Here is a 16163-nt window from a genome sequence, read left to right as displayed (position 1 = left end):
TATTGACTCACGTGTATGAAAACGTAATTTTGCGTGACTAAGTTAATTTACGCACAAATGTTTAAAAATACGAATATGAATGCTTAAAGTTGTGCATACATCTTTTTGAAAGTGATCTTACACCATAGTTTCGTGAATCATTTGATCGGGGCATCGGAGTCGCAAAACATTTGATTCAGATCGGGACTCCGAAGCGCGTTTCACGAATCATTTGAGATCAGGTCTTTCGAGCGGATTTGCAAAACATTTGATTCATGTACTTGTCTAGATCAACTTTTAATAAAGAGAAAACAGGTTTAAAGACAAATTTTTGTTAATAGCCTGTTAGTAATCCCACAGTCCATAGCATCAGTAACTATATAATTTAGTAAGGGAAAATTAAAACAAAAGAGGATGAGTTTCAATTTTTATTTTATTTATGTAGCAATGGTCATCTTAACCTCTGTGCAGTGTTCAGGGTATTTCAGGACCCCAAATTAAATTCTAATTCATCTGAATGACATGACACTTAATGACTTTACCAAAATAGAAATTGGGATGTCTGATTGTATATTAGTGTAATAAAATCACTCAGAATGTTCATATACCAAGAAATGTAGATATACTTTAAAGTTAACTACATATTTATCTTGTATAAGCATTTCAACACAATACAAATTCCATATCAACTCTATAGTAAAAACATTAAAGGAAGTGATGTTACAATTCATGATTGTCTAGATATTGGTGTTTTTAATTTCACCTCTTAAAGCACTATCTTTCTTTTATCATTGCAAATATCAGTATTCAACATTTTGGGATTAAAACATCAAAACATTATGCATTTGTAATTGCAGGTTAAATGCATTTATATCTTGTATTAAACAGTGTGTGTAAACATCTGTCGGGGTCTCTAGAGAGCGATGTGTAGAGGATTCAAACTTGAGCCAGAGGTTCTTCACTGCTATGAGGAGACCTTTGACGTTAACGTTCTTCCATCTGGTCTCATCATCCACCCTGATGCTCCACACCTTGGTGCAGATGGCAAAGTGGTGGACCCAAATGAAGAACCTCCCTGTGGCCTGGTAGAGGTTAAGTTCCCTGATGTGAAAGAGATCGGAGAGGCATCCCACGTTGAGTTTATTGGGGACCATGCAAAACTGAGAAAGAAACACACAATTGGCATTCCACGGTCAGCTGATGGTTCCTGGCTTAGTTAACCTGGTGTGATCTTGTGACAAGTTCAAGAGGTGACTTCCATGTGGAGAGGGTATGGAGAGATGATGAGCTGATCACAGAGATCACAGCTAAAGTTATGAATTCTACTTTGGCATATACATTCATTTTTTGCTAGAAAGAAAATAGGCATGAAAAATTTACCAACAAATGATGTTCCTGTTCTATAGTGAATGTAGTTCTATAGTGTTCTATTACAAGAAGAAAACAGTTACCCCAATAAGTCATGCTTCAATTAATTATATTTTATTGTTATTTATGTTATATTGTTGCTCATACCTACCCCAAACTGGAAAGATATGTCAGGAGGGGTTGGTGATTTCTGATGTGTTCAGAATCTGAAACGATATTACAGATCATAAGTAAAACTAAACAGTTAGATTTTTATAAAACATTCCTGACTTAAATTTTCCCCTTAAAATCTAAGCATTAAATTCAGCAAAAAAAAAGCAGACTGAGAAGTATGTGAAAGATTATATGTATAATGTTGGTTAAAACCCTGGCTGAGAAGGTAACAAAAGCTTAAACTTACTGGAAGATAGCAACATTTGCTTATCACAAAGCAGACAAGTCACTAGCAGGTGAAGAGAAGCATGGTGTCACTATCAGGTGTGTAGATGACGCTGATGTCACTATCAGGTGTGTAGATGACGCTGATGTCACTAGCAGGTGTGTAGATGATGCTGATGTCACTAGCAGGTGTGTAGATGATGCTGATGTCACTAGCAGGTGAGTAGATGATGCTGATGTCACTAGCAGGTGAGTAGATGATGCTGATGTCACTAGCAGGTGAGTAGATGATGCTGATGTCACTAGCAGGTGTGTAGATGACGCTGATGTCACTAGCAGGTGTGTAGATGATGCTGATGTCACTAGCAGGTGTGTAGATGATGCTGATGTCACTAGCAGGTGAGTAGATGATGCTGATGTCACTAGCAGGTGAGTAGATGATGCTGATGTCACTAGCAGGTGTGTAGATGATGCTGATGTCACTAGCAGGTGTGTAGATGATGCTGATGTCACTAGCAGGTGTGTAGATGATGCTGATGTCACTAGCAGGTGTGTAGATGATGCTGATGTCACTAGCAGGTGAGTAGATGATGCTGATGTCACTAGCAGGTGAGTAGATGATGCTGATGTCACTAGCAGGTGAGGAGGAGCATGATGTCACTAGCAGGTGAAGAGAAGCATGATGTCACTAGCAGGTGTGTAGACGACGCTGATGTCACTAGCAGGTGTGTAGATGATGCTGATGTCACTAGCAGGTGTGTAGACGACGCTGATGTCACTAGCAGGTGTTTTTTCCAGCTCCTTTATTTTTCCCATGCCTCAGCAAGAACACTTAATTAACATAAAGCAAACAACAATACAAATATTATTTTGTGTTAAACATAACACTTTAATAAAAACAACTCATTAATTTGGAAAGTTACTATCACATTTATGCAATAATATACCAGTTACTTAGAACATCAATTCAAAGTTAAATAACCTACAAACCATTATAAAATAATTTGAATTCTGCTTGTACAACAGATGTTTGTTCAACTGCTCGTATTTCCTACATTGTTGTGGATTTTATTGATAACTTTAAATGTCTTAAGCCAGAAAGAGAGCAGTATAAAAGGGTGATGGCAAAAGTATAAAAACACCGCTTCACTAACCTGCTCGACTGTTAGCATAACTGCTACCATGTGCTACATTAAATGTATAACGTTACATCTAACAATACAAATAAAACATACTATATTTGATTAATGTCTATAGTTGCCCATAAGCTTTTAATATAAGTTATTGTTTTAGTTAACACATTACACTCACCTGGGACTGGACGGCTGTTGTAATCGTGCTCCTGCACATCTCCACATTTACTGCTCTGCACCACAAACTTTTCCACGCAAACCTGGAAGGCACAGCCCACGGTGCGAGATCGACCGTACTCCGGTTAAACACGGACCTCTTCCTCCGTGAAGGGCTTAGCACACACTAAAGTATCTTTCCTCACAGTAATTGTCGCCTCCTCCTGTCGTCGCCCAATTTCAATGCTTTTTTTATTTTCGTCAGTGGGAAAACTATGAAATGATAAATAAGTTTAGTTTTTTTTTTTTTTGTTCATTACACTGCAAAACCTAATAGTCATAAATATCACACCAATAAATGCATATCAAATATTGATCACCACAAACCGTCAATCATACTCGTGCTAAATATCTAGCCGTCGTCAACTGTATAGGAGGCGTATGGGAAAGGATAACCCTTACACACACACTCCCTTTACACACAAATAGCGCCGGGGGATCATTGGGTTCACACACATCAGGGCCTCCCCGGCAAACACAGCAGGAACAGACATTAACATCAAACACAATAATAAAAACAACATGTACTGCTGGCTTTCTTACCCGCTACCGGACGTGGGTTCCGCGTTCAGTGAACTCAACAGCGGCCGCCAAACGTAAACGGGGAAAACCCCAGCAAAATATCCCTCCCGATCGATTCGCACAACAATCTTAAACCCACGTCCCGGCACGGCAGCTTTGGCAAGGAACTCATCAGTAACAACCCAAAAAACCCTCCTGCGACAACCAATACATCATCCATAATGCTTCCCTCTAATTACGCCACACAGGTGTTCCTTTTCCCCAGCGCGTCATGAGGAAACACGGAGGACGCTCTCAGTATTAACACTCCCCTTATTTAGGGATGAGATGCTTACACTTTCACTGGAAAATAACTTGAGATCTCGGAGCGAGTTCGCAAAACAATTGATTCGGATCGGGACTCCGAAGCGCGTTTCGTGAATCATTTGATCGGGGCTTCGGAGCGAGTCGGCAAAACATTTGATTCGGATCGGGACTCCGAAGCGCGTTTCGTGAATCATTTGATCGGGGCTTCGGAGCGAGTCGGCAAAACATTTGATTCGGATCGGGACTCCGAAGCGCGTTTCGTGAATCATTTGATCGGGGCTTCGGAGCGAGTCGGCAAAACATTTGATTCGGATCGGGACTCCGAAGCGCGTTTCGTGAATCATTTGATCGGGGCTTCGGAGCGAGTCGGCAAAACATTTGATTCAGAGCGGGACTCCGAAGCGCGTTTCGTGAATCATTTGATCGGGGCTTCGGAGCGAGTCGGCAAAACATTTGATTCAGATCGGGACTCCGAAGCGCGTGTCACGAATCATTTGAGATCAGGTCTTTCGAGCGGATTTGCAAAACATTTGATTCATGTACTTCTCTAGATCAACTTTTAATAAAGAGAAAAGAGGTTTAGAGACAGATTTTTGTTAATAGCCTGTTAGTAATCCCACAGTCCATAGCATCAGTAACTATATAATTTAGTAAGGGAAAATTAAAACAAAATAGGATGAGTTTCGATTTTTAGTTTATTTATGTAGCAATGGTCATATTAACCTTGGTGCAGTGTTCAGGGTATTTCAGGACCCCAAATTAAATTCTAATTCATCTGAATGACATGACACTTAATGACTTTACCAAAATAGAAATTGGGATGTCTGATTGTATATTAGTGTAATAAAATCACTCAGAATGTTCATATACCAAGAAATGTAGATATACTTTAAAGTTAACTACATATTTATCTTGTATAAGCATTTCAACACAATACAAATTCCATATCAACTGCATAGTAAAAATATTAAAGGAAGTGATGTTACAATTCATGATTGTCTAGATATTGGTGTTTTTAATTTCACCTCTTAAAGCACTTTCTTTTATCATTGCAAATATCAGTATTCAACATTTTGGGATTAAAACATCAAAACATTATGTATTTGTAATTGCAGGTTAAATGCATTTATATCTTGCATTAAACAGTGTGTAAACATCTGTGGGGGTCTCTAGAGAGCGATGTGTAGAGGATTAAAACTTGAGCCAGAGGTTCTTCACCGCTATGAGGAGACCTTTGACGTTAACGTTCTTCCATCTGGTCTCATCATCCACCCTGATGCTCCACACCTTGGTGCAGATGGCAAAGTGGTGGACCCAAACGAAGAACCTCCCTGTGGCCTGGTAGAGGTTAAGTGCCCTGATGTGAAAGAAATCGGAGAGGCATCCCACGTTGAGTTTATTGGGGACCATGCAAAACTGAGAAAGAAACACACACTTGGCATTCCCCGGTCAGCTGATGGTTACTGGCTTAGTTAACCTGGTGTGATCTTGTGACAAGTACAAGAGGTGACTTCCATGTGGAGAGGGTATGGAGAGATGATGAGCTGATCAACAGAGATCACGGCTAAAGTTGTTGAATTCTACTTTGTCATATACATTCATTTTTTGCTAGAAAGAAAATAGGCAAGAAATTTACCAACAAATGATGTTCCTGTTCTATAGTGAATGTAGTTCTATAGTGTTCTATTACAAGAAAAAACAGTTACCCCAATAAGTCATGCTTCAAATAATTATATTTTATTGTTATTTATGTTATATTGTTGCAAAATACCTACCCCAAACTGGAAAGATATGTCAGGAGGGGTTGGTGATTTCTGATGTGTTCAGAATCTGAAACGATATTGCAGATCATAAGTAAAACTAAACAGTTAGATTTTTATAAAACATTCCTGACTTAAATTTTCCCCTTAAAATCTAAGCATTAAATTCAGCAAAAAAAAAGCAGACTGAGAAGTATGTGAAAGATTATATGTATAATGTTGGTTAAAACCCTGGCTGAGAAGGTAACAAAAGCTTAAACTTACTGGAAGATAGCAACATTTGCTTATCACAAAGCAGACAAGTTACTAGCAGGTGAAGAGAAGCATGATGTCACTAGCAGGTGAGTAGATGATGCTGACGTCACTAGCAGGTGAGTAGATGATGCTGATGTCACTAGCAGGTGTGTAGATGATGGTGATGTCACTAGCAGGTGTGTAGATGATGCTGATGTCACTAGCAGGTGTGTAGATGATGGTGATGTCACTAGCAGGTGTGTAGATGATGCTGATGTCACTAGCAGGTGTGTAGATGATGCTGATGTCACTAGCAGGTGAGTAGATGATGCTGATGTCACTAGCAGGTGAGTAGATGATGCTGATGTCACTAGCAGGTGTTTTTTCCAGCTCCTTTATTTTTCCCATGCCTCAGCAAGAGCACTTAATTAACATAAAGCAAACAACAATACAAATATTATTTTGTGTTAAACATAACACTTTAATAAAAACAACTCATTAATTTGGAAAGTTACTATCACATTTATGCAATAATATACCAGTTACTTAGAACATCAATTCAAAGTTAAATAACCTACAAACCATTATAAAATAATTTGAATTCTGCTTGTACAACAGATGTTTGTTCAACTGCTCGTATTTCCTACATTGTTGTGGATTTTATTGATAACTTTAAATGTCTTAAGCCAGAAAGAGAGCAGAATAAAAGGGTGATGGCAAAAGTATAAAAACACCGCTTCACTAACCTGCTCGACTGTTAGCATAACTGCTACCATGTGCTACATTAAATGTATAACGTTACATCTTACAATACAAATAAAACATACTATATTTGATTAATGTCTATAGTTGCCCATAAGCTTTTAATATAAGTTATTGTTTTAGTTAACACATTACACTCACCTGGGACTGGACGGCTGTTGTAATCGTGCTCCTGCACATCTCCACATTTACTGCTCTGCACCACAAACTTTTCCACGCAAACCTGGAAGGCACAGCCCACGGTGCGAGATCGACCGACGACCGTACTCCGGTTAAACACGGACCTCTTCCTCCGTGAAGGGCTTAGCACACACTAAAGTATCTTTCCTCAGAGTAATTGTCGCCTCCTCCTGTCGTCGCCCAATTTCAATGCTTTTTTTATTTTCGTCGGTGGGAAAACTATGAAATGATAAATAAGTTTTATTTTATTTTATTTGAATTAGAACACAAAGGCACACTATACACAACACATCTGAATACTTTTGGTCACGCTATAGCGCTTTTGTAACCCCCACAAACTCTCTCTACCCAGGGTTTACAGGTTCTCTACTGGACTAAATACTTTCAGTGGAACAATATCCAAGAAAACACTCAAATACCCAAAACTCGTTAACTAATGGTTTTATTATTTTACAATCATAATATTAAAACCCAGGGGCAGCAGGTTAATGCAATCATAACAGGTTAAATTGAATTAATAAACAATGAATGATTTCAAAGATGTTAACTTCCAGCATAATAAAGTAACAACCAACAGGATATACTCAGCACAAGATTTCAGTAGTTAGTCAATACATGCATTAAATATATTCACGTGATCACCTCTCACACATAAGTTCATTACACTGCAAAACCTAATAGTCATAAATATCACACCAATAAATGCATATCAAATATTGATCACCACAAACCGTCAATCATACTCGTGCTAAATATCTAGCCGTCGTCAACTGTATCGGAGGCGTAAGGGAAAGGATAACCCTTACACACACACACACACACACACACACACACACACACTCCCTTTACACACAAATAGCGCCGGGGGATCATTGGGTTCACACATACATCAGGGTCTCCCCGGCAAACACAGCAGGAACAGACATTAACCTCCAACACAATAATAAAAACAACATGTACTGCTGGCTTTCTTACCCGCTACCGGACCTGGGTTCCGCGTTCAGTGAACTCAACAGCGGCCGCCAAACGTAAACGGGGAAAACCCCAGCAAAATATCCCTCCCGATCGATTCGCACAACAATCTTAAACCCATGTCCCGGCAAGGCAGCTTTGGCAAGGAACTCAGCAGTAACAACCCAAAAAACCCTCCTGCGACAACAAATACATCATCCATAATGCTTCCCTCTAATTACGCCACACAGGTGTTCCTTTTCCCCAGCGCGTCATGAGGAAACACAGAGGACGCTCTCAGTATTAACACTTCCCTTATTTAGGGATGAGATGCTTACACTTCCACTGGAAAATAACTTGAGATCTTGATCGGGGCTTCGGAGCGAGTCGGCAAAACATTTGATTCAGATCGGGACTCCGAAGCGCGTGTCACGAATCATTTGAGATCAGATCTTTCGAGCGGATTTGCAAAACATTTGAATCATGTACTTCTCTAGATCAACTTTTAATAAAGAGAAAAGAGGTTTAGAGACAGATTTTTTTTAATAGTCTGTTAGTAATCCCACAGTCCATAGCATCGGTAACTATATAATTTAGTAAGGGAAAATTAAAACAAAATAGGATGAGTTTAAATTTTTATTTTATTTATGTAGCAATGGTCATCTTAACCTCTGTGCAGTGTTCAGGGTATTTCAGGACCCCAAATTAAATTCTAATTCTAATACTGCATCATACAAGTTTTTATTTGAGTTGAATATTTCGATATTCATGTAAGGAAACTAAACCATAATTTGATAAGTTTACATTTACATTTATTCATTTAGCAGACGCTTTTATCCAAAGCGACTTACAAATGAGGATAAAAAACAACACAACAAAATCAACAAAAAGTTTATAAGCGAGAATAAACAAGATGCATGCAAAATGAAGGCAGATATTGTCTGATATGTTAAGAAATAATATTTAAAAAATGCAAAAAATCTTTGCCAAAATATTTGACTAAAAAAGTCCAGATGATTCAAGCTGTTCGTGTTCGAGAGATTATTAACCGTAAATGAAAACATTTAAAACTCTGATTCCTCGATTTAAAATAAAAATAAAAATGTAGCAAAACATTAGATTCAGATGATATGTAGAACTCTGTGTGATTATCAGTGTCAGACTGTGTGTGTTGTTTTGTCCGGGGCTCGTGGGACAGGCGTACTACTCTGACTGTGACGTCATCATCCTGGGGAGGGACTTTGAGAGGATTCAGATCATCCCAGGAGCCAAACACGGGAACATCCAGGTGGACACACACACACACACACACACACACACACAGACACACACACACACACACACACACACACAAACAGACACACACACACGGTTCTGGCGTCCAAACAACATCAAGGTCTTTATAAACACTTACTCAGAGTGACACATAGCATAGCTTTTAGCCTTATGGTTGCAGTTTGAGGTTTAGGAATTAGTTTATTTTTTTAGTCTTTATGTTTATGTCAGTTTTAATAATTTTGGCATTTCAAATTTTTTGTAAAAAAAATGTATATATATATTTTACCTTTATATATTGAAAAATATTTACATGCATATATGTATATTTATATTATTTATAAATAGTATATAAACAAAAATTTTCTTAAAAATATACATACATGTGTGTGTATTTATATATGCATAATAAATATACACGGTACACGCACATGAACAAAAACTTATTTTGAATGTGATTAACCGTTTGACAGCATTAATATAAATATCTAAACATTCTCGAATCAGGATGAATTTACTGTACAAGTAAAATGAGTTAAAACAACAACAACAACCCCATATTGTGTAAGTTTTTGCTTAAAACATGCAAAAATATTTACCAATGATGTAAATGTTTATGCACATTTTGGGATATCACATAAAAATAAATAAATAAAAAACACCAGATGGAAACTAATACAAATTCTAAAAATGTGCATAAAAAACGTATGCATTCAACAAAGTAGGATACATTTCTTATCTGGTAAGAAAACATGCACATAAACGACTAGAAACACTTGTGAAAAACATGTGACTGTGTGATAGGACAGAAAAAAACTATTTTGTTACAAAAATATCTGCAAATGTGGTAAGAATAAATATAATCTCTTAATAGTTAATTCTATTCCTCGTCACTTTGGCAGATATCTTTGCTTGTGTGAAGAGAATGAATGATATTCTGCAGTGTCTGGCTCACTCCACTCTCGGATGTTTCTGTCGTCTTTGCTGATCTCCATCCGAACACAGCCTTGACCTTCTTCACCAGCTCCTGACCGCCGTCTCTGATCCTGCGTGCGCTCTCAGAGATGTGTGTGTGTGTGTGTGTGTGTGTGTGTCTGCAGATCTATATACACTCCAGACAGCACCACGTCTCCGCTCTCCTTCACCTAGAGCCAGAACAGATCAGCGCTGAACACACACTGAAGGACTAAACACACACACACACACACACACCGAACGCTTCGTCACCTTGCACTGGATGTGAATCCTGTTCCCTTCCTTCCACATCTCCGTCTGCAGAGACTGTCCCGGATACACCGGCTTCACGAAACGCACCTGAAGCACAGATCAGGGTTATTAACAGAAATTCATTAAATTAGATGATGTGCAATCAATTTGGACTGAGAATACACATCACTATTATTGTGATAAATGAGAAAAGAATTGAATAGACAATACAGAATTAATCTTTACAAATACATTTTTATATTAACCTTTGCATAAATAATAAAGATTATAAATAATATTGAAATTAGACTTTAAATATGAAACTGCGCCAGTAGGTGGCAGCGAGTGAGTCATTAAATCACTCAGACATGATTCCGTAATGAACGAGTCACTGAATCACTGACTCACTTGATTCAAAGCTGTAGAATCATTCAGTAATGAATCACCGCTGTGTGTTTCTCGGCTGTGAAACAGTGCTGCTGGTGTGAAATTGCTAAACTAAACCATATCATATAAATATAAGTGGCTCATTTATTGTTTTGAGGCTCATTCTAACAGACTTCATCATGCAGTAAACATGTTTAATTCCCAGTCGTTAAAGTCTTACCTCGATGGCCTTGAACCTGGACACGTGGTTAGCGGCGTACTGCTTCAGAACGAACACAGGCCGTGCAGGATGCGAGACTCGAACCCTGAGCATCAGGTCAAGATACAGCTTCAAACACAAGTCTGTAATTCTGTGTCTCCAGACTGATCTGTTATTGGTCGGTCACATGGATAGTATATATATATATGTATGTATTAGCCTAATGTTTCTCGAAATTGATTCTGAATAATTTGCTTTCATTTATTTATTTCAAAAAGTTCTGTGTTATGTTGTCCATTGTTGATAGTTTTCATACTTAAGCTGTGAAAGGAACATTTTTAAGAGCTCAACACAACAGCTTTTATGATGCAGAAGCCACTTTAGTTTCTGATTCTGAATATATTATTCAGGTGTTTTGTTATTTATTTCAGAAATCCTTGTGATATACAATATTCAGTTTGTGCTGGTCTGACTTAATCAAAATAGTGTTTAAAAATTACTTTCTGTTTCACTGTGTGTTTGTATAGACCATAACGCATAAAAGCGCATTAATGGGAACCTTAAAGAAAGTTATTTAAAAAAGCAACTAAAAAGTTACTTTTAACAGTAATGCGTAGATTACACTTTTAATATCATGGAAATTCGCCCCCTGCACTTTTTCAGTCAAATGTGTTCCCATAGATGTTTTCAAGAGCTGGTGTAAATAAATATAGATTTAAACTCAAAGAGAGTCTGCGCATGACCTGATATTTTATTCGGACCAGCAGCACTAAACCTGACTAAACACTCTAAACACGCTTCATCCTCGAAGCCGGAGCGCGCTCTCGCGCAGAAAGTCATAACAGGAAACTCCTAATATGGGCAACAGCGTCCAGCTATCGCGATATGAAAACAGTTGTTTTGACAGAAGAACAGAAACTTTTGGAAACACGAAGACATTAATATACGATGGGGACAATATATGGTTTCTCAAGTCATCTCCAGCAGGTGATAAATACAGTATATCAACAAAATAGTGCTAATTGACATACATTTATTACAGTATAGAAACTATTCTGCCTTATCATGTGATAAATAAGTGTTTGTAGTATATTAAAAAAAATAATTATTATTTGTTATTGTCAAGCAGTTATAGATTTCTAAGCAAATTAAAGCTAGAAATGAGAGAATAATTAAAGTTGCCTATAGTATCCACTACCAGTCAAGTCTCTTCTGTTCACCAAGCCTGCATTTATTTGATCCAAAGTACAGCAAAACAGTAAACTGAAATATTTTACTAGAATATTTAAAATATGTTTTCTATTTGAATATATTTCAAAATGTTATTTGTTGACATTTTAAAGCTTTCAAAATAAAAGTATTCATATCCAGTGGTGGACAGTAACGGAGTAGCTTTACTTCGTTACTGTACTTAAGTACATTTTTCAAGTATCTGTACTTTACTGGAGTAGTTTTATTTTGAGCAACTTTTACTTTTACTTCACTACATTCCAAAGCATAAAATCGTACTTTTTACTTCACTACATTTCATAAAACATATCGTTACTCCCTATAATATATCACGTGCTCCGACACTCAGAAGCGGTGTCTGATTCATCATGAACGAACTGAATCTTTTCAAAAGAAACTTTTAAATCGGATCGCGAATCACACCAAACGATTCGTTTACGATTTAGAATGATCCGATTGCAGCTGTTCTGGAGTCGACCACTCACTGATTCAAATGAACCGTTTAGTGCGAGTCCCCAGAAGTAAGAACCGGGAGATCTTGTGAGCGCGCGTGCGTCTGACGTTGCTAAAAGTAAGTTATTAATGTCGAAATTTTGGATTAATTATTGTAACTGAAAATCATATTTAGGTCAAAACTGTCAGTTGTTTGGAAACTAAATCCGTTGTAAAGAGTGATCTATTTAAGCCCACTCAAATGCTCGAGTGCAGACGATGCAGACACATCAATTCTAGGTAAAAAACAACAACAACAAAAAAACCCATAAAATAACACAGATTAAATACAATAACTCGTGCACGTTCATATTCCCCGCTGCCGTAATGTTAACAGTTTTATTAAAATGTCCTATGTTACGTCTGTTTTTATATTGTTTATCGACAGTAACGTTATACATATGTATATTGTTTGGATTAACTAGACGAGTAGACAGACATGAATGTTCATCGTACTGAAAATAAGTAAATATTGTTAGCTGATGCTAACTGTCTAGCTAACAAGCTTGTTGGTGCTAAATTGATGTAATTTTTATAAATAATGTCCAAATATTTTTATTCAGCCACCTATATATATATATATATATATATATATATATATATATATATATATATATATATATATATATATATATATATATAATATAGTTTACATCTGGTTAGAAAAGAAAGGATGTGATGTTCAGAACATGCTAACTACAGTAATTATCAGTGGGAAGAGATGCACCCCGTTTGGCCAGGGGTGTTTTTAAACCACAGACAAGATTTGAGAAGGAAAAAATCATTATCTTGATTTACATTTTTTTTATTATTTTTTTCCGTAAAATGTTCTTTCTAACTTCAGGCCTTATTATCATGTCATATATACAGTACAGACCAAAAGTTTGGACACACCTTCTCATTTAAAGAGTTTCTTTATTTTCATGACTATGAAAATTGTAGATTCACACTGAAGGCATCAAAACTATGAATTAACACATGTGGAATTATATATGGAGTTATATACATAACAAAAAAGTGTGAAACAACTGAAAATATGTCATATTGCAGGTTCTTCAAAAAAGCCACCTTTTGCTTTGATTACTGCTTTGCACACTCTTGGCATTCTCTCGATGAGCTTCAAGAGGTAGTCACCTGAAATGGTCTTCCAACAGTCTTGAAGGAGTTCCCCGAGAGATGCTTAGCACTTGTTGGCCCTTTTGCCTTCTGTCTGCGGTCCAGCTCACCCCTAAACCATCTGGATTGGGTTCAGGTCCGGTGACTGTGGAGGCCAGGTCATCATCACTCTCCTTCTTGATCAAATAGCCCTTGATGCCTTGAGTGTGACTCTACAATTCTCATAGTCATGAAAATAAAGAAAACTCTTTGTATGAGAAGGTGTGTCCAAACTTTTGGTCTTTACTGTAACTTTGATATTCTGTAAAACAACAAACTTTAAAATACTTTTTTCTTACTGGTGAAAATCAGATCGTCATCTCTGTTTTCTCTCGGGTACATCACAGTGTAAGCTTCACAGTGAACATTACTCTAATCAGCGTAGTCCATATCAACAACAAAAATATATCTTGACTCCATATAGTGGTTATTTTGAAAAAAATCCCAGGTATTTTGAGCAGTAGGATTATAAAAAGAATATGTGCTAATATAAAATTAAATTAAGTAGCCTATATAAAATTGCAAACATCTATCTTGCAGTACTTTTTTACTTAAGTACATAAAAACTCGAGTACTTTTGTACTTTCACTTGAGTAAAATTGAAAAAGGAGTACTTTTACTTTTACTGGAGTAATATTTTACCATATGTATCTGTACTTTTACTCAAGTAATTGATTTGTGTACTTCGTCCACCACTGTTCATATCTATAATTTCTTTTCCAAAAAATATATATTTTTGAATGATATACTGTATAATGTTGCAAAGGCTTTTTATTTCACATAAATGCTGATCTTTGGATCCTTCTATTCATCAAAGAATGCTGAAAAAAATTAAATTTACTCATTTTTTTAATAATCAGCAAATCAGCCTATTATAATGATTTGATTTCACTGAAAACTGGAGTAATGATGCTGAACATTCACCTTTGATCACAGGAATAAATTACATTGTAAAATATTTTCAAATAGAAAATAGTTATTTTAAATAGTAAAAAGTTTTGTTGTACTTTTGATTAAATAAATGCAGGCTTGGTGAACAGAAGAGAATTCTTTAAAAACAAAATATCTTACAGTCCAAAAACTGTTGACTGGTAGGCTAGCTATATATTACAGAAATGTTCTATTGGAATGTTTTATATTATATTGTAATGTGTGTGTGTGTGTGCGTGTGTATGTATCTACAGATCTGTTTTTATTATCGTGTGACGGTTTCTAGGTGTCCATTCTGTCGATGAGGTATGTTTTCTACTGTCCTGATGTGAGAGTTATGAGAGTTTCCCGCTCCAATATGGCGGCGACGTTGACGTACGGTCGAGCGGCCAATGAGGCGTCTATGTATTTATATGTCAGTACCGCGGCTGCAGATTTATTCCCGTTAAATTCGTAGGATGTGTTTTTCCTAATCCAAGGCACCGGGAAGTTTGATATTTTAATTATTTTAACCGGTTTCTGGAGAAATTAAGCATCGCATACAAATTCGAATCGAGTCAACACTAACTGTTGCGATTGGATCGTCTTAATCAGCGCTGAGAAAAGTAACACTTATCACGTGACACAGCAACCGGTGTAGTTCCTAAAGATTCCCTTTCAGTATTATATGATATTCACTCTCAGACTGACACAGAAATGTCATTTGATAATGTTCTGAGCAGTTTCAATCTGGCAGAGGCGCTTTTAAATGTCACTAGAGCGATCTGAGGCTTATATTCAGCCTTTCACACGAATACGGTTATTGGAAAGGGAAATGTTATTTTATGAAATATAAAAGGGCATTTCAGGATCTGAATACCAAATATAATGCAATACACAAAAGTGACACTGTCAAACTATTACTGTAGCAAAATCATGGTTCATTTGTGGTTTGATTTAACCTTAAGAGTTTTCTTCATCATGCGTCACTTGCGTGAACTTTGTTTAGTTTAGTAAGTTTAGTAAAAAATAAAATATATATATATAAATATTATATTACAATTATTTATAATTTTAATATCATATACAATTATAATGTTAATATATGAGTATTAATTATATATTTTTATGTTATACATTATTAAAAATTATTTTCAGCTGAAGATGACTGTGCTCCACATATACTAAAATTATAAAAAATATATTAAAAATTGTATATATTTATAAATATATACATACACACACACACACACATATATATATATATATACACAAAAAAAATTTTTTTTTTTTGGTGTGTGTGTGTTAAAAATTACATTATTATTACTTAATTCTAGATTAATTATAAAATGTTATTTTTCACTGATGACTGAACTCCATTCAGACACATATATAAAACATTAGACAAATATTTGAAATATGAACAATATATAAAAATATGCATAAATATGATACATTTTATAATTATTATATATATTTTTGATATGTATATTAACTATAAATCACAGAGGCAGAAATCCA

At 36.2% G+C, this 16163-nt stretch overlaps 3 long non-coding RNA genes across 7 annotated transcripts; 1 reads left to right on the top strand and 2 right to left on the bottom strand.

Annotated features, from left to right (window-relative positions):
* Positions 1–394: 394 nt before the first annotated feature.
* On the bottom strand, positions 395–8118 carry LOC127967748 (uncharacterized). Of its 4 annotated transcripts, none has more exons than XR_008155817.1 (5): positions 7814–8118; positions 3037–3287; positions 1748–2556; positions 1499–1553; positions 395–1139 (listed from the first exon to the last, which is right to left on the bottom strand). It is a non-coding gene; the product is annotated as an uncharacterized LOC127967748 (long non-coding RNA). The 4 variants fall into 4 exon arrangements; XR_008155816.1 differs by lacking the exon at positions 7814–8118 and adding an exon at positions 3402–4006; XR_008155815.1 differs by lacking the exon at positions 7814–8118 and having other exon boundaries at positions 395–1080; positions 3037–4008.
* On the top strand, positions 1874–6262 carry LOC127967747 (uncharacterized). Of its 2 annotated transcripts, none has more exons than XR_008155813.1 (3): positions 1874–1944; positions 2065–2364; positions 6154–6262. It is a non-coding gene; the product is annotated as an uncharacterized LOC127967747 (long non-coding RNA). The 2 variants fall into 2 exon arrangements; XR_008155812.1 differs by having other exon boundaries at positions 6124–6262.
* On the bottom strand, positions 4553–6915 carry LOC127967749 (uncharacterized). Its single transcript, XR_008155818.1, has 4 exons — positions 6800–6915; positions 5927–6319; positions 5678–5732; positions 4553–5318 (listed from the first exon to the last, which is right to left on the bottom strand). It is a non-coding gene; the product is annotated as an uncharacterized LOC127967749 (long non-coding RNA).
* Positions 8119–16163: the final 8045 nt, after the last annotated feature.

This window comes from Carassius gibelio, chromosome B11 (assembly GCF_023724105.1).
Source record: "Carassius gibelio isolate Cgi1373 ecotype wild population from Czech Republic chromosome B11, carGib1.2-hapl.c, whole genome shotgun sequence".
Classification (NCBI taxonomy): Eukaryota; Metazoa; Chordata; class Actinopteri; order Cypriniformes; family Cyprinidae; genus Carassius; species Carassius gibelio.
The sequence above is the reverse complement of the archived record's forward strand: the minus strand, read 5'-3'. Positions and strand labels throughout refer to the sequence as shown.